Source organism: Mustela putorius, unplaced genomic scaffold (genome assembly GCF_011764305.1).
Source record: "Mustela putorius furo isolate JIRA1106 unplaced genomic scaffold, ASM1176430v1.1 tig00003898_pilon_pilon_pilon, whole genome shotgun sequence".
In the NCBI taxonomy this organism is placed as follows: Eukaryota; Metazoa; Chordata; class Mammalia; order Carnivora; family Mustelidae; genus Mustela; species Mustela putorius.
Window position 1 is genome coordinate 13826565 of NW_025422047.1, and position 19703 is coordinate 13846267.

The 19703-nt window shown below is 37.4% G+C and overlaps 1 protein-coding gene across 1 annotated transcript in view; it reads left to right on the forward strand.

Moving 5' to 3' along the window:
* The window catches only part of SEMA6D (semaphorin 6D), a 575274-nt gene that overhangs the window by 397570 nt on the left and 158001 nt on the right, over positions 1-19703 (forward strand). Inside the window, exon 4 of the mRNA XM_004751320.3 lies at positions 4687-4717. The gene's annotated coding sequence lies outside the window, so the exon portion shown is untranslated. The remainder of the gene's footprint in view (positions 1-4686; positions 4718-19703) is intronic.

The window sequence follows — 19703 nt, forward strand, 5'->3', positions numbered from 1 at the left end:
TATATCTTTAAATCTGGGCCTTGTGATACCTCCTTCTTTGTTTTTCTTTATCAAGATTGCTTTGGCTATTAAAGGTCTTTTGTGGTTCCATGGAATTTTAGAATTAATTTTTGGAATTAATTGTTCAAGTTTTGTGAAAAATGCCAGTCTTATTTTGATACGGATTTCATTGAATCTGTAGATTGTTTTGGATAGTATAGGCATATTAACAACACTGTTCTTCCAATCCATGAGCACAGTATGTCCTTCTGTTTATTTATGTTGTTTTGAATTTATTTCATCCATATTTTATAGTTTTCAGAATACAGATCTTTTACCTCCTTGATTAAATTTATTCCTTGGTACTTTATTCTTTTTGGTGCATGAGATTGCTTTCTTGATTTCTTTTTCTCCTACTGTATAGAAATGTAACAAATTTCTATATATTAATTTTGTATCCTACAACTTTACTGAATTTATTTATCAGTTCTAGTGGTTTTTGGGTTGTGTCTTTAGGATTTTCTGTATATAGTATCATGTCTTCTGCTAGTAGTGATGATTACTTTCTCCTTTTGATGCTACAGATTTTGATCTTTTGATCTTTTTTTTTTTTTTTTTTTTGTCTAATTGGTATAGCTAGTACTATCTTGAATAAAAGTGGTGAGACTGGACATCCTTGTCTCATTCCTGATCTTAGAGGATATGTTTTCAGTAGGTATAATGTCTGTTGTGGGTTTTTCATATATGGCTTTTATTTTCTTAAGCTGTGTTCCTTCTAAACCCATTTTGTTGTGAGTTTTTATCATGAATGGGTGTTGCATTTTGTCAAATGATCTATTGAAATGGTCATATTGTTTTTATCTTTCCTTGGGGTGAATTATTTTTGTTAATGTATTGAATTCAGTTTTTGCTTATATTTTTTGAGGATTTTTGCTTCTCTGTTCTTCAGAAATATCAACCTGTAGTTTTCTTTTTTGTATAGTGTCTTTCTCTGGTTTTGGTGTCAGGATAATGCTTGTAGAATGAATTTGGATGTTTTCTTTCCCTTTCTATTTTTGGAATAGTTTGAGAGAATAGGTGTTAACTCTTCTTTAAATGTTCAGTAGAATTCACCTGTGAAGGCATCTGGTCCTAGACTTTGGTTCATTGAGAATTTTTTGATTGCCTGCCAATTCATTGCTAGTAAAGGGTCTGTTCAAATTTCCTATTTCTTCCTGATTCAGTTTTGGAAAATTGCATGTGTCTAGAATTTATCCATTTCTTCTAGCTTGTCCAGCTTGTTGGTACATAATTTTTTCATAATATTGATATTTATAATGTTTTGTATTTCTGTGGTGTCAGTTGTTATAGCTCATCCTCCATTTCTGATTTTGAGTCCTCTCTCTTTTTTTTCCTTGATATGTCTAGCTAAAGTTTTCTCAGTTGGTTTATTTATTTATTTTTTTAAAAAACCAGCTCTTGGTTTCATTGATCTTTTCTGTTATTTTTGTAGTCTCTTTCATTTATTTCTTCTCTAAGTTTTATTATTTCTTTCCTTCTGCTATCTTTGGGCTTTGTTTGTTCTTTTTCTAGCTCCTTTAAGTGCAAAGTTAGGTTATTTGAGATTTCTCTTGTTTCCTGAAGTAGGCCTGTATGCCTATGAACTTTCCTCTTATAACTGCTTTTGCTACATCCTGAAGATTTTAGACCCTTTTGTTTTCATTTTCTTTTGTCTTTGTGTATTTTTTTAATTCCCTCTTCAATTTCTTTGCTTAGTAGCATATTGTTTGACTTCCATGTGTTTGTGTCTTTTCTAGTTTTTTTCTTGTAATTGATTTCAAGTTTCATACCATCATGTTCAGAAAAGATGCTTAATATGATTTCAGTCTTCTTAAATTTATTGAGACTTGTTTTGCAGCATAATATGTGGTGTATCCTGGAGAATGTTTCATGTGTACTTGAAAAGAATGTATATTTGGTTGTTTTTGGATGGAATGTTTTGTATCTATCTATTAGGGCCATTTAGTTTAATGTGGCTTTTAAAACCACTGTTTCCTTGTTGATCTAACCACTGATGTAAGTGAGGTGTTAAAATCCCCTACTATTGTATTACTGTCAATTTCCCTCTCTTTGTCTGGTAACATTTTCTTTGTGTATTTAGGTGCTCCTATGTTGGATGTGTAGATATTTACAATTGTTATATCCTCTTGTTGGACTAATCTCTCTATATTATGTAATGCCCTTTTCTGCCTCTCTTTACATGTTTTAAAGTCTACCCCATTTAAAAAAAAAAAAAATCTACCCTAGCTTTTTTTTTCTTCAATTTGCATGATGTATGTTTCATCCCTTCACTTTCAGTCGGTATGTGCCTTTAGGTCTGAAGTAAGTCTCTTGAAGACAGCATATAGATGGGTCTTATTTTTGTTTTTGTTTTTTATCCATTCAGTCAGCTTGCCTTTTGATTGGAGCATTTATTCCATTTACATTTAAAGTAGTTATTGATAAGTATGTACTTACTACCATTTTTAAATTGTCTGGTTGTTTTTGTAGTTTCTGTTCCATTTTCTTCTCTTGTTCTCTTCATTTGTGGTTTGATGGCTTTCTTTAGTATTATGCTTGGATTCCTTTCTCTTTATTTTATGTGTATCTATTATAGGCTATAATAGATATAGGACCATTAGGATCCTTTATGACATCTTATGTATATAGCAATATATAGTAAATTGATGGTCACAAGTTCAAACACATTCTAAAAGTACTAAATTTTTACTCTCTGGGTATCAGTTTAATATACCTTATCCATCCAAGGCTTTGGCACTTGCTGCAGCCAATGATCACTTTTCATATCTAAGTCTGTATTTCTCAAAATGGCCACCCAGTCATAGGTGCCTGGAAAGGTTATTGAAAATGAACATTCCTGGGCACTGACCCTTGAGTCTTTCAGATTAAGTTGAGCTGAAGTGGAACTCAGGAATCTGCATTTTTAAGAAGCACCCCAAGGAATCTGCATGCACACTTAAGTTTAAAAATCACTTCTCCTAAGTATAAATTATTGTGCTGGGGGCATGGTACTTCCAGATTCCCAAACAATAAATGGTAGAAGAGGGTCAGAGATAAGATCGGGGCATAAGAGAATTAATATTATACAGGTTCACTCACTTTGTTTTAGCCAGTGGCAAGGAGTTACCTGCTTCTCTTTCACCTCTTGTCTTTTCTGAAAGGTCAACAAACTTTCCGCTTAAAGAATCCTCTTCTTAAAATTAGTTTCAAAGTCAATGTGGAAGGGCGATGGTGGTGGAGGGAAAGGGAAGTAATAGAGGTTGTGGATTTATAGGAAAAATAATTGCCTTTATTTTTTTTCTCAAAATGTATATGGAGTTTGGGGAAAATAAGGTGATTCTGATGTTTACTATATTAACTCTCCAGATGAATTGGACTTTTTAGTGTAAGTACCTTTCCAGCTAAGAAGGAAAGCCAGTGTTCAATACAACTTAAAACACATTCATTAGATTTTTAAATATATTTAAGAGTTTTGATATGCTTTCCAAATTTGCTTTTTCTATTTTCTTCCATTTTTGAATCTCACTGTATTCTGGAATGTTGATTTTCTTTTTCTTTTTAAAATCCAGTCTACTTTTGTATACAAAATACTGTTTTGGCCCTAAGGCTAAGAATGTTCTAGGTGAACTAATCAATCAATTTTTGCCCATTAAGAAGTAGCACTAAAATAAAAAGAATGCTAACCTTTAGATGGATTTGGTAGCAGTTTGTTAAATAGGTTTTGTTGTTGTTTTGGGGGGGATTTTTTTTTTTTTTTTAAATGGCAAAACAGCAAGAAGAAAAGCAATCTTACACCTTAAAGGGAGGGAAAGTTCCCAGGTCCCAGGGAAGTATGTGACATTTGAGGAAAACTTTTTCAAATCTCGAAGTATTGATCAACCATAGCATCACTTGGTGGTGGTGGTGTTATTTTAAATTAAGTTTTTCCTCGCCCAAGTTAGAAGGTATGCATATTTAAAATGTAAAATAAATGCTTCTGCAAAGGAAACTAGGAACATGGCATGCTGTTCAGCTTAACTGAACACCTAACTCAGCAACAGCTTTTGCACAGTGCTGTTCAAAATACCTTCCTTCAATTTTGAGACTCCGAGGCTTATAGAATTGATAGGGTAACTGATTTATTTTGTAGGATGTGAAGCTTCCAACTTGTTATTTCTAAGTTTGGGGTGTTATATGACTGAACCTGTTGATAATGTGTGCTCTTCCAGCCCAGCTGTTAGATTAGAGCAGTTCATGAAGAAAAATGAGATACGATGTTGCATTTCATGAAACAGGGTGTTTCGGCACAAAGAGAAAATTTTCTTCACTGTGGAGAGAGATAAAAAAAGACGTAGTGGTTCAGAGATCTTCAAGATGTTGAAAGTTAAAGTAAATAATAAAGTTTTACAACTACAGTGTCTTGACAACCACAGTATTTTTATTCCAGTCTATTGATGGATGCTTTTCCTTGGCCGAACATATTCCTAATTTAATAGTGGAATTAAATAGAGCAACTGGGTTCAGGTTAGAACCCAACTTGGCTTAAACCATTCTATTCCTTCAAGCAAGAGAAAATGAAATGTGGATTTTCTAAATTAGTAGACATACCATAGCTAGTTCAATGCAGTATCATGGTGGCAAAAGTGAGAAGTAATAGAAAATTAATCCATTTCTCTTTGCTTTTTTCAGATTTTGGCCACACAAGCCAACCTTCTCCAAGGTAAGCAACATTATACTCTTCTCTGATTTGTTGGAAAAACCCAGCATAATGTTATTGGCTTTGGGTATATTTTAACGGTATGGTGTTTCAAAGTTGTGAGTGTGACATTCAAATGGTGCCTAAAATTATTTTTTTGTTGGTGGTGTTAGTGATGAAAGCACCCTACAGATATGATTTGATGGCTCGACCAAGCAGTGGACCAGAGGGAGGGAGGCAGACAGAGAGAGGGAGAGAGAATGGGGGCACAGAGAGAGTCTCTCTCTCTTTTTTTGCTTGATTAGCTCTTTTATGAAATAGCAGACTCTTGGTTTCTGATATGCAGAGACAGAAGGTTTCTTTCTGAGCAGCAGCTGTGGCGGGGCTTGCACCTCTCCTAGAGCCTACTTTGGAGAAATTAAAAGCAGAGTGCCCCTCAGCATGGCCCCAGCTCTTTAACTCAGCCGAGGCCTTCCTGTCCAGGTCCAGCAGGACAGCATTAGCCAAGTCGTTTAACTTTCTAGGAGTATCTGTCCAAAGTAGCAATTGAGGATGCGTTAATCTTATTAAAGAACACAATAGGAATCCTTTTTTTTTATTTCATTAGGAAATCAGGATGCATTTGATGTGCACCATCTGGTTTGTGAATACAGGAATAAGTTTTTCAAAAGGGCACATTTCCAAATTCTATGTTTCATATGCTTCAGAAGGAAAAACCCATAAGCAGCTCTATTTTTAATGAGAGCAATGCTAAAGTTAATAAGATTGGGGTGGATTTCCAGTATGTGCCATTTCTCCTAAACTACATGTGTTTGCAGTACGTTTGGCAGACTTGTCCTGTTTCGAGGCTGGGCTTCCAATTGAAAAATTTTAAAGTTCTCCATGTGTTAATTGGAAAATAGGAGAGAGGCATTATTGTAGTAAGCAGCTGGCTCCTTAGGTATTAATTATAGCTCCATCTATCATAAAGAGTAGTATTTTAAAATTACCTCCTGTTATTTATTACGTTAGTTTTAGGAACTGTAACTTTTCAAATCATACCAAAAAATCAAGTTAAACATTACTAGTGGTACTGTATTTTTTTAAATGTCTTTTAAGATGCAGTCATTGTTTATAAATAGAAAGTAGTAACAAAACAGTGAGAAAATACAGTTTACTATTGGTACTCTATGTCTTGTCCTTAAAATATGCTTTTAATCCAAGTAAAAATATAGTTCTGGAACCTAGCCATTTCATTCTACATTCTAGCTCATACAGGAACATCTTTGGATCAGAAAAGCTGCTTTAGAGGACTAATTCCTTCAGCTTCCGACATAATTTTTGAAATTCTATATAGTAACAAACATGATTTGTGAAGCAATGTGATGCTCTCCTTAACCTCTCAGTAATTGGAGGCATCTTCTGTATGTATTCCACAAGTCCGGCTCAGGCTGATGAAGGAAGCATAATTACATTACAGGCAATCTCATCTAAGGTAATTACAATTGTCGCCATCAATCCAATTAAAGAGGATAACCAGCTCTACTGAGTCAGAGGCATAAACCTTTCCAACTAAGTCCAGGCTTTGGGATACGGGCATGATTGAGGATTTTGAGAATTTTCATTTGCCAAAATACTGTTGCTTATTAAAATAGATAACAATGTTGAGAGCAAGGGGGTATGGGCAGAAATTGCATATCAGTAGAGTTGTGCTTTTTTTTTTCATCTGCTAATAACTTTCTTATTTGTAAGCACAGAAATCAGAATAGATTCCCAACACCAAAGCTCCAGGCCACCCAAAATATTTATGAAAAGATTAACACAGCATCACAACACTGTAACAGTTCACTGTATACTTCCGGTTTCTTATCCTAAATCGGCTCTCCATTCAGTTGTTCCTTTGGAGACCTTCTGTCTTTTCCACTTAGAGATACAGTACACCATCTCCTGAACTCCATCTCTGTCTTTGTACTGTATGGGAGAAACTGCCTTGAGTAACACCCCCCTGAAGCTCTCACGGTTTTATCCGGGGTCAGTGTGCATCGCCATGTCAAATATTGCTAAGAATTACAGAAGCGTAATGGCAAAAGGATATGATGCCCTTCTTAAAGACTTCACCTCCATCTGCGTGGTCCAGACCAGCATATAAACTTTAGATATAGAACCCAGAGACTAGGAAATGAGAATGATGTCACTCACTGTGACTATGGTTTAGAAGGGGGCCAAGAGAGATTGTATATGTCTACTTTGGATGATATATTACATGAAGATAGTGGTGTTTTCTTTGTTTATTCAGTTTGAAAAGATGTAGGAGATAAATATCTTAGTCACAGGGCAGGAGGGGAGAATTTACCATCTAAGATCAATGGTTCCCTTGATCACCACTTGGCATTCTTTCAGTGTTTCACACCCTGGCTTTTCTATTTTATATGCAGAACCATCCACCTACTTGATCATTTCCTTCTCATATATTTTCAAGCTCTCCCATGGCCACCCGTGCTCCATGTCACTCTTAGATGCCTCTTTCCTTTGTTGATGTTGAGAATTCCAACCTGCTTTAGAACTTACCTCCAGGGAACCAGTTCCCCATGGAAGTGGAAGAGGGGCCAGAGAAAGGACTAGGTAGGAAGAGAGCTGGGCTCAGCTTTCTGTTTCTCTGCTAACCAGATCGAAGACACTGAACAAGCCACCAAAGCTAGCAGAGTCCCAGTTTCCTCATCTGTTAACATCTGTTCTGCAACCTCGTGGTAAAGAGTATCTCAAATGAAATTATAAATGTGAGAAAAGTCACATTACATGTGTAATGTAATGTGTAATGTCACATTCATTACATATACATACAAATGTGAGGGATTATATATACATATGTTTAGTATTATTAAGCCCACTCCACTTTGGTCATTTCTTTCTGTTGATTCCTTCAGCCCCTGCAATTTAAATGATACTTCCTAAAATGCCGTACTTCTATTCCTTGGTTAGTTGTTTCTACACTCCCTGTTTCCCATTGAGTGTTTAAGAAACCCGAAGGCTGGCACCATGTTGCTTACTTCTTTTCTGTTTTTCTTAACATTTAATTTGTTCTCTGACTGCCTGCCCTAGGATGATATGTTGAGATATTGTGCAGTGTTTGTTCTCCCCTTGGTTTTCCTCCCACCACTGCAAGTACGTGGCCCAGCTTGGGTCTGAAGGAAACATGCTGTGGTATCAGACAATAAGCATGTAAAGGGCCAGGGTAGGAACTAAAGGCCAGAAGCCCTCTCCATTGCTTTGACAATAACTAAAACCATGGTCAGATGCTGAAGGATGGAGAGGAGGAGGCTTCAGTAATAACCGAGGTTAGATTTCTCATCTGTCTTATAACAGATATCAGGAACCAAATTAACTTAATTTTTTAAAAAATATTTTATTTGTTTATTTGAGAGAGAGACAGTGGGAAAGAGAATGAGATCACAAGCAGTGAGGGAAGGGGAAAGGGAGAAGCAGACTCCCCACTGAGCCGGGAACCCAATGAGGGACTCAGTCCCAGGACCCTGGGATCATGACCTGAGCTGAAGACAGACATTTAACCAACTGAGCCACCCAGGTACCCCAAATTAATTTTATTTTTAACCGATGAAGAAATGAGAGATTTTGTGCATATATAAGTTTTTGCACTAAAGTTTTACATAAAAAAATGATCAAGATATAATTGTTATTACAGAATGTAATTCCTAAAAAGATTCTAGAACCTGTTCAGTCACATAAAAATAAAGCCTTGAAAGAACAATAGAGCCTAGAAGATCTTGAACTACTTAACTTCTTAGGAGTAGAGGGGATGGTATCCCCTCACCCACTGTATTCTGTTGGTTACACCGACCAACTCTGATGCAGTGCAGCAGGGAACTACACAAGGTCACCAATAACAAGAAACAGACTATACTGGAGGCTGACTTCATATCTACCTTGATTTTGCCTCCTTTATCTATAAGTATTTCAAGGAAAACTGGTGTCCTCAGGATGGTGGTCTGAAGATGATCAAGAATGCGATTTCTTGGTTAGATGATGATATGGTATCCATTTATTTTACTAACCTTTTCCTGGCCATTGAGCATGTGAGCTATTGAAACAAAAGCCTACTGGTGATCCTCACTGGAATCCTCAAGGCCCAACCATGAGCCAACTCAAGTTCTAAAGGTAGATTCTGGCAATGGGAATTTCGATCACTAAGCACAAATTGTGGGATCTAGACTCTGGTACTATTCTTGCTACTGCATTGTAGTTTCCCCATCTCTAAAATCTAAGAGTCAAGGGAAATTATCTATGTTGTACCATCTGGTGCTATCATGTATAAAATTCTAAGATTCAAAATTCTTTAAATCAAATGATAAGGATCACATCAGATGTTCTTGGTAGAGATGAGGTCAAGGGTCTTAGGATATATTTAGTTGACTTGGGGAGAGTAAAGCTTTCTTTTTCTTTTTTTTTAAAGTACATAAAATCATCAATGTTTCCTTCACTCAGTACCACATCTTGTAATTGACTCTCAAGAGGGCGTTTCCAGAATGCCATTTTGGACTTAACTGGTGTGGATAGATCACAGATCAACAAATTAACAAAGAAACACAGATGGTCAAACAAACAGCCTTATAAATTTCCCACTCTCTCAATTTATAGTTCTAGAACCCGAGACCCATAAAGGTTAAGATATTGTCCTAAGGTGACAAAGCAAGTTTGTGGCCGCAGATTGCAATAGGGCATGCCTGAATCCTTGTCCTCTTCTACACATCGACTATACCAAGCTGTTGGAGTATTTTTTCTCTATTTACTATAAGTAAATATATGCTTATCTTTTATTTAAACAAACACACATGTCAAGAAGTAGAGAATTATTGGTTTCAATGGGACAGTGCCAATGTGTTTAAGAAAATGTATTCATGGGGCGCCTGGGTGGCTCAGTGGGTTAAGCCACTGCCTTCGGCTCAGGTCATGATCTCAGGGTCCTGGGATCGAGTCCCACATCGGGATCTCTGCTCAGCAGGGAGCCTGCTTCCTCCTCTCTCTCTCTCTCTCTCTGCCTGCCTCTCTGCCTCCTTGTGATCTCTGCCTCTCAAATAAATAAATAAATTAAAAAAATTTAAAAAAAAGAAAATGTATTCATTAAACAAACAAACAAAAAAAGATACTTTCAGGGACTAGCACAGTCTCAATTACAATATAATTCCCTATTTTGTGACTCTTACAAGTGAGAAATCCTGTTCTTACATGAAGAAGCGTCTTTGGAGAACCATGCGGTATGGGTTTGTATGGACCTATTTATCTTGACACATTTGGTATTGATGAAGCACTGGGAGGGGTTCCCTGGCATTTCTCTCAGGCAAGAGTAGCAGGTGGTAGCTGAGTGGTGGTTCTGCAGACAGGCAGGAGGCCTCGGGGGAAGATGTCAGGCTTGTGCTGGGCTTCTGCCAAACATTTCTCTGGTGACTTTGTTTTCCTGTCTCTTCTCTTTGTCCCTTTCTTATCTCTTTTTGGGGCTCTCTGTACTGTCTTTGATATAACTGAGGTCATAATTTGGCCTCAGAGAGTGTACTGTAGTACACTCTCCGTTCTCAGGATTTTTATTTAAAAGTTTTCCAGCTTATGTGTAAACAAAGATTCTGTTCTTTTCACAGTCAAGATAATATTATTATGGAATGGCTCATTTGTGTGCCAAATGGGAGTAGACTTGGATTCTCTGCCATTTCCTTAAAGGGCCATCATGGTAACTTCCCTTTTTAAATGATGTAAAAGAGGTAGAATTCTTTTAATCCATAGATTATCAATTCATAAACTTCTCTTCCTTATGCTCTATCATTAGCAACTCTCTATCCTAGACTAATCTAGATGACCTAGTAATGACCAAGAATTAGATTAATTTTGTGTACTAGGGTTAGTTTTACCTGTAGAGGAATTTTCCCCATAGACTTCACCAAGAATATGAACTCCCTCCCTCCTTCATTCTATTGGAAAGAGAAGACTATTCTTACCATACTTGATTTTCTAGATTTCCATTAAAATTGCAAAGTTATCATCTGTTATCTATAAGGAAAAAGACCACTTTTGCGGTTTTTCTCCATTATTCTCTTCATAATTCCCATAATTTCTGCAATTCTCTTCATTTTCCCACAAATTAAATAGTGGTGTGTCAAAAATACAAGCATCAAATAACCTCCTATGTCTGCACACACACACACAACACACACTCACACACATAAACACACGTGACCTATAAATGTATATTATTTAAAAAGCACAGGTGTATTTAACTCATGAAATATTTTCTCTGGATCTGTATTCAACAAAACATCTCAGTCCCCCTGCCCATACACAAAAGCAACATTTTACTTATCTGATGTATATATTTCTTAACCAGACTGTCAGCACCTTGTTTGTTTCTGGTACAACTAAATGAACATTGGTATGTTGAGTCCCTTTCCTTTAGAATTCTATTGTAATCCCTAGTATTTTCCTAAAGGAAGAAGTATACATTATATGAAAATAATCATAAACACATCTACTCCCAGAATTATTACAGAGCACCCTGCTTTTGGTTAGTCTGTATTCATATATTTTATTCCGGTTCACGCTTTTAAAAGAAAAAACTAGGCAAACAGTTAAGGATTTGATGTGTTCCTTCTTTAGCCATTAAACTCACATAAACACTAAAGGCAATAGTTTAAAATTATGTTGTGAGTTTTCTCTGATCTCAGATGTGAAATGTTCAGTAGCCACTCTAGTTCTGCCGACTCAGATTGTGTAACAAAATGAAGAATGGGGCAGCGATTAGATTAGTGAGTTTTACCTTACGCATCTCTATTATCCACACAGTCCATCACATAGAGCTTAATAAATAAAACTTTAAATAAATGAAATAAGCAGGTATAGATGGAGGGATGGTGAGTATACCAGAAAAAACAAAAAACATGTTGACGTATACAGTTTGGGAGTAATTCACTAGCTTATCATTACCCTCATGTCCCTATGTATACAGAGCTCAATATAAAGTACAAATCTGGATTCATCCATTTAGAAACAGAAAACTGAAGCCCTTTTTAGAGCCCATTTTATGAGTTTTTTCCTATTTGAGTATGCATTACCTTGAGCTGCCCCTCTATTGAGGAACAACTCCCTTAAATATTTGAAGGTATGTACGCAGGTCTTAATTGACCCCAAAGGAGAGCTTTGAAATTCATGGCTTCTAAAACTTACTTAAATATAAAATTGAAGTGTTTCTGCCCTAAAATGCCATATGTATATGATATGTAAATTGTAGGACTTAACTAAATTTTACCACCTGCAACCCAATCCACCTGGCTCCATCCCCTACCTCCTCATGCAGAGCTCCAGTAGTCTGTACATTTTCCCCTCCCCAGATCCTCCTGGGAGTTCCCAGATGATGTCTCCCATGTGTCTGGAGCAACCTTCATAGCTTAAGTATTTATTTGAGGCCCCATCAGGGACAACACCCCCCACCAGCAGCCCTCCCTCCTGCCCCTACTGCTTCAAAAGCTCCACTGACCTTTGCAGTACCTACTGGGCTCTGTACATGTACCCCCTTCTGCCTAATGGCCTTGTCTTTATTGGTGGCTTATCTGGTCTGGTCACTATCCTCTGGTGCCTCCTTTGAAAATATCCAGACTATTCCTTAGCCTGCAACAGAGTAAGGAGGATGGATTCTGTGGTTAAAGAAGGGTGCTGAAGAGTGTGGCTTGAATCCCAATGAGTCAAACGGTTTAAGTTCTTTCAAATTTTCCTTCTAGCCCCCACTTTCCGCAGGACTTGACCATGTTTCCAGGTTACTAAGACGGAGACTAATTTGAGTCATAGGTACCATGTCATAGGCAGGCTTCTTGTTCCTCACCAACACCTAAGACTTTTACATGAGTAAAAGCATCTCACCTGAGTCTCTCCTCAGAAGGATGGGTTCTTCCTGAGAAAATACTTAGTGCCACGCCCACCCCCCAATCTACCCCTACTAGACTTCCACTGGACATTGTATAAGTTCAACACACATTCCCACAGTGGCTTCACATTTAACCACACCCCCCACCCTCAGGAAAAACACTGGGTTCCATGTGAGTAAACATTTTTTTTTTTATATCTTCGCTGTTAGTGTGATAAAATTTTGCCAATATGTCTAAACCTTAGCAGCAGAGAGTAACGGGCTAAGGCCTAAGCTACACTCTCACTACAATGTGCATTTATAGTTTTCCCTCTTTTAAATAAATACTTTCTGTAATCTGCTTCCTTCCTAGATATATTATCTTACTAGTTCATAGTACAGTAATTTATTCTTGGTACATTTTTCTTTCCAAACTCTTAATAGAAATACTGTGTGCTGAAATATTAAAGAAGAAATTTTCTCAGAATTTACTTATTTTTTTTTTACTGCTGAAGAAAATAGTTAATAAACTATAGAAATGCCTGATATGATTGTTTCCAAGATAGAGTGCAGAATGCAAGAAAGCAGGACAGGGAAAGGAAATAGATACTCATTTAGCTCACTTCAAAGTGGATTAAGTTATTTAAGGAATGACTTTATGTTATATGGCAGTTAAAAAGATTTTAAGACAGCTAGACATGTTCAGAACATATGTCTTTATGTGACACATGGTAAATGGCACACAGATGATTGAGGTTCAGCCTTCATTCCTAATGTATGTGGCGCCTGAGTGAAAACCCCAACATAATGGAAGCAACAGCAAAGGCACCTGTGCCAAAGTTACACACAATAGATTAGCCTACCACCCCCAACCTTCCTACACACACACACACACACACACACACACACACAGAGGAGTGTAGAACTTTGCTTCATACTTTTGAAGATACAATGGCCTTTGCACTTTTCTACATTTCAGCTGCAAAATATCTGGCCTTTTTTTACTTCCTAAATATCTAACAATAAAGAAATGACTCCACAGTGTCGGTGATATATTTTTATGACCGAAAACCCATATGTGTTAAAATATTTTTTAATAAATTTTTAAAGATGTGGAAAAATAAGCTAAAACATTAAGTGAAAACCCAAAATATAGAACTGTATACACTATATAATGAACATGTGTGTGCATGTTTCTGTGTATGAAGTCCACAACATGTTTATCCTTAGGCTGTTATAATTACAAGGAATTTTTTAAGTATATTTTTCTGTGGGATCCCTATTTTCTATAACAAGCATATATTAACTAAATAAAAGAAAAATGGAGCATTATATAGGAAAACAAATCTTTCAATAGAACAATGTTGATAAAAACCTAAGACACTTAAGATTATTGCAAATGTTACTGTCCTAGAGTGCTAGAAAAAGCATTAGTTTGGGGGCACCTGGGTGGCTCAGTCCGATAAGAGGCTGCCTTCAGCTTGGGTCATGATCCCAGAGTCCAGGGGATTGAGCCCTGTGTCGGGCCCCCTGTTCAGTGGAGAGTCTGATTCTCTCTTTCCCTCTGTGTGCTCTCGTGCTCTCTCTTTCAAATAAACAACAAATCAATCAATCAATCAACCAATCAATCTTTAGAGGAAAAAAAAGCATTAGCTTCTAAGTTCATCCCTTAGGAGTTACTAAGGTGAAAGTTGAGAATGCAACAGAATAGAATATTCTTGAGAGAATGGTATACTGACTACAGATTTTGTAGTAAAACACTATCCTTGATGCCAATCCTGTGGCTGTACCATTTTCCCTTTGCATGTTTGGATTTGTAATAGATTCCTTTAAAGAACTGAAAGTGAATTAACTTGTGGTGACCAAACCTGGGTGCTCATGAAGGCTCACTAAGACAGAAGTTTCTACTAAGGAAATAAGCATTTTTGAGAATAAAATGCATGTACAGTACATGCCTACCTAAACAGAGGAAATTTAATATATTTATTCCTTTGGGGCAAAATTAACACAGTGAATTTCTGCACAGCTGAGTAATGCCTTTAAAAATTGGTATGCTGTAAACGGCTGTTGTCCAAAATGATTCTAGGAGGGCTAAGCTTGTGGATACCTTGTGTTCCTTTTCATGGATATTACTTCTTTTCTCTAGTTTTCTGTCTCTCATATTTTTTTCTCACCATCTCCAGCAGCCTCAAATCCTTCTCATTTGCCCCTTGCACTGTGCCTGGGTTTGGAATCTGTTGGTTAACGGTGTGTCCAAGAGCGAGGGCCTGAGGAGATTTTGTGTGGGTGAAGACCTAGGGGCTTGAACACTTCGACTTTTTGATACTGTTTTGACAAAACAAAGGCCTTTTTGCTTAGTTTTTACTTTTTTGTTTTATTCTAGATAATTGAGATTGACAACTAGTGGCTTCTTTTAACTGATGTAATATCAAACCATTATTCTCTTGCCAACTTGATACAAATCTGGAACTTTCATAACTTCTTTTCTAGATCTTGGAGTTATAAAAATCTCAACAGTATTACATTTTAGAACTGATGTAAATGTGTTTACAAGGAACATAGAATAACGTTTCATGGCAGTAAATTTTGAGTGACCTGGAGCCTAAAATAACAGATTATTTCTTTTTCCATGATTTTTGGAAGAAAGAATGCTGCTGATTATTCTAAAATCTAAGGAACTTTAAAAATGTAGATCTACATAGCAGAGCTGAATAGCTACCAGCATAGCACTGAGAAAGACCTCTCCCCCATGCACATATACTCCTGCAAAACAAGCAGATTTCATCTGAACTCGTTCTGTCCTACCTTGTTGTGGGGGAAGGGGAGGTTTTGAATCTCATTTATTCATTCATTAGAAAATGTTTTAAGCTCCTAGTAATTTCTAGCACTGTTCTAATTAATATGTTATTAATTATTATTATTAATATGTTATTAATTCATCACCAAACATTTATTATGCTTCTGTACCTGTCAGGGACCCCTCCAGGTGTACAGTATACACAGCAGTGACCAAGACAGACAATGTCCCTTCTCCCAAGAGCTTATACTTCTACTGAGGAAAAACAACAGCAAAGAAATGCATTCATAATACAAAAATATTAGTAGTGCTCAGTTTAGGGTGAGATACTGAGATGGGTAACACTTGGCCTTTGCCATCATGGTGCTTACAGAATAAATTGTAAATAAGAAAAATGCTTATACATGCAATATATCAGGACTGTTAGGAGTTCTTTGAGCTTTTTTTTTTTTCTTCTTCTTTTGAAGGTTAATGTTTGGGAATATTTGAATTTAGGACAATTAATATTAGGCTGCAGTTACTTTTCATTCCCAGTTTCAATTCCTCAAAAAATGTCAGCCTAGTTCATGGGTGGAGGACTGTAATACCCCTTTAAGAAGCTTAAACAAGTGAAGATTGAATCAGGGGAGACACACATGTACACAAAATATGGTGCTGCTTTATAACATGATGACCAAACATATCCCTAAGCCACTTCCCTGGGACCTCTCTGGATGACCAGGGAGCAGTGTGTCTTTGTTTGCCGGCACCTGCTTGCAGCAGACTTACGAGTTTCCACCTCCCTCTGGTCATGGCAGCCAATACATAATAATGCAGATGACTATGAGTCAGTTTGGTTATCGGGTACCAAACGCCTTCTTTAAGTTCACAATTTTGATTTAATTCTTTGCAGCTCCTATCTGTCTTTCTCTTCAGCCTCTGGATCTCCTCCAAGAGGGCAGAGCTTCCTAAGTTACTTTAGATCCTGCACCGGCCAGAAGACTAAATGTCCACTCATAAGCCTCCCTCGCCCCCCTCCTCACCCCATGGTCTTCTACAGGTGTCTTCATAACTCCCCTGATCCTCCTGAGTATCTTTGTGCACATATGAACTCCTTCATACGACGCTCCTTGAGATTTCCCACCCTATAAGTGAGTGGGTCCAGGATCTAGGACAGTGCAGGACATGCAGTCATTGTAATGCAAGGCTTAGACGTCAGACGGTACTGGGGCGCTGGGGTGGTTCAGTCCATTAAACATCTGACTCCTGGGGCACCTGGGTGGCTCAGTGGGTCAAAGCCTCTGCCTTCAGCTCAGGTCATGATCCCAGTGTCCTGGATCAAGCCCCCGCATCAGGCTCTCTGCTCGGCAGGGAGCCTGCTCCCCGCTCTCTCTCTGCCTGCCTCTCTGCCTACTTGTGATCTCTGTCTGTCAAATAAATAAACAAAATCTTAAAACAACAACAACAACAACAACAAAAAACATCTGAATCTTGGTTTCCGCTCAGGTCATGATCTCAAGGTTCTGGGATTGAGCCCCTGTGTCAGGCTCCTTGTGCCCTCACTCTCTCTCTCTCTCTCTCTCTCTCAGTTATATAAATAGATCTTAAAAAGAAAAAAGAAAAAGAAGCAGTCAGACCACCCTGCATTGGAAGTTAGACTCTGCCAGTTAGGGTGTGTAGCCTTACCAATTTACTTAATTCTTGGAGCCTCAGCTTTCTCATGGGGGATTAATGACAGTAACTGCCTTATGGATTCATTGAATGATTAAATGAGATAATATTGCCACCATTTGCCAATATTTGGTTATGTTTTTATTAATATATACTCAGTAGCTATATTCAATAGATGCATTTTTTTTAATGCTCTGATATATATCAACCACAATCTATTAAAGAATAAACCCACAGTGGCTGGAACTCAGGGTGAATCCCTGGAGCACACTAGGAAATTTTCCTTCAACCCAATACATACCAGCTTTCATGACTTTACCGTGACAGCTTTCTCGTAGTTAGAATGATTAAAATTAAGACTTCATTTATATATGTACCACCTTGGATGTTTAAAGAAAAAAGTGTCTGCTTATGCATTTATTTTTCAAAAATGAGGAAGTCTTAAAATGTTTCCCCCACGTATTCCAAAAAAAATATATATATATAGCCTTATCAAAGAAAATAGATAAGGGAGACCCAAGGGGCATGAATTCTAATATATTTGAATTTTTGGTTTCAGGATCCTTTATTACTACATCAATCCAAATGATGATAATAAAAGGAAGAAGAAGTGTGCCATACCTAACAGGGAAATTCTATTTTATTTAACACTTAGCAATGCCTGGGCAGAAATTTTCTCTTTGTGAAAGCATTTGCATTAATAAAGCAAAAAATGAAAACCATTTCAGATGGATTGTTAAAATCTGAAATGGTTGTGAGGTTTGCATTTTAAATGAAAAATATATGCAATGACATGCAATAGCCAATTACTAAAGACTATTTTTCTTCTGAATGTCTGGTAACACATGTAACTTCTAACACATGTTAAGGCTCAATTCAGATATTCATATATTACCTCCACCTTGAAATCTTCCTGTAGTTTAGATATATCCTTGTTGGAGCACCTGTAGTCTTCTGTGCACATTCTAACATGATCATGTCATACTGGAATTAATCATTTACTGACCGCTCACCCTCTGTCAACCGTGCTCTTCTCAAGTAACTGGACCTTAACTTAAAAAATCTCCACTTCCAGGACTCGGCTTGGCTATGGCACAATGTGGATTTTTTAAAAATAGGAGTGTGTGGATTTTGAACTACTTGCCATTAATCTCCAAAGCTGAACCTGAAGAAAAAAATTGTAGATGGGTCTGGACAGGGTGTCATTTAATTGTGTAGCTATTTATGTGGGTAAAGGATGCATGCATGAGAGATTTAGATATGTGCTTTTTAAGTGCTGGAACTCCTGGTGTCCGAGATGGCAAAGTCAGTGTCGAAAATAGAAGACTAGACACATAATGTCGACTGTACACTTTTCTTCCTAACTCTCCCTCCCTTCCCCCTTTATGGGATTCAAGCCCCAGCCTTCTCGTCTTCTCTGAACAGTTCTATGACTTTTAGACAGCACAGCACATATGTTGAGAAGTATTATTTTAGTCCCTCAGCTGCTTCAACTCAACTGCTAAGAAACAGCTGATTTTGGCATACATGCTTTTTTACACCTGAATTTCTAGTCACATATTAGCCCAGGGCCAAGACTTGCAGCAGCAAACTTAGCTGCCAGGCGTGAACATTAGCAGGCATGAGCTGTTGCCTTCTCTGAGCTCAATGGTAAGTCGTCTGCCAAAGTCATCACTCTACCTTGATCTCATTGTTAGTTGGGTTCAGGATTCCTCTCAGAAGCTGGAGCTTATTATTGCTTCTCCAAAGTCTCCTCCAAGGTTACAGTCTGTAGGAAAGGATTAGAAGAATTCATCGCCTTTCAGTCTTCAGTCTGTTGCCTGGATGCTTGTAGGAAACTGGCTGAGAAAATCAGAAGTTGATTATGGGATGATGAAAAAATAAAGGGTCTAAGGGGACCATGAGAAGCAGTTGCTAACGGGACAAAGTTTTGCTATGTATTATGTGGTGACATTCACCCTCTTTGTTGTCTCTTTAAGGGAGTGGTTGATAAAAGTGTATTTGTCAGAGCTTATATAGACAAATTTTTATTTGCTTGGAATATGACATGGCAACATAAATAGGCCTTAAGGAAAGAAGGAAATGGCCAGGTTTATATGTTTTGTTTGGTTTGGTTTCTTTGTTGGTTTTCTTCCCCACTATAATAAGGAAATATCATAGAACATTCTTTCTTTAAGAAGTATTTATCACAGTGCCTAAATATACGCTGCAAAGTTAAATTATTTGGTCTAGATCCCTTTCTGTTGACCAAAGTTAAATTACCCTGAGAAGACTCAGTTTGCCATCTATAAAGTGGGATGGTACCTAACTCTTAGGACTGAACTAGAGATGATATGAGTTAATCTGTGAACACTTAAAACAGTGCCTGGTACAAAGTAAGGGCTAGATGCGGTATAACTATTGGGTACTCTCAACATCTTCTTCTCATTTGAGTTCTTTTCCTCCAATTGAGATTTTACTAGGCATCCATTTGGTATGGTCCTGATAAGATGTCTATTCTAATTCCTGTCTGTTCTTCCCTAATTGAGTTGATTCTCAAGGTTAATGCATCTTCATTGATTTATCCCTGCGAAGGCAGAAGATGGTTCAGAGAATATTTAAACTGGAAGAAACAATTTTGGCCCCAGTCTAGCTTGCTGGGTGACCTACCTTCTCTGGGCTTTCATGCCCCATCTGTCTGTAAGATA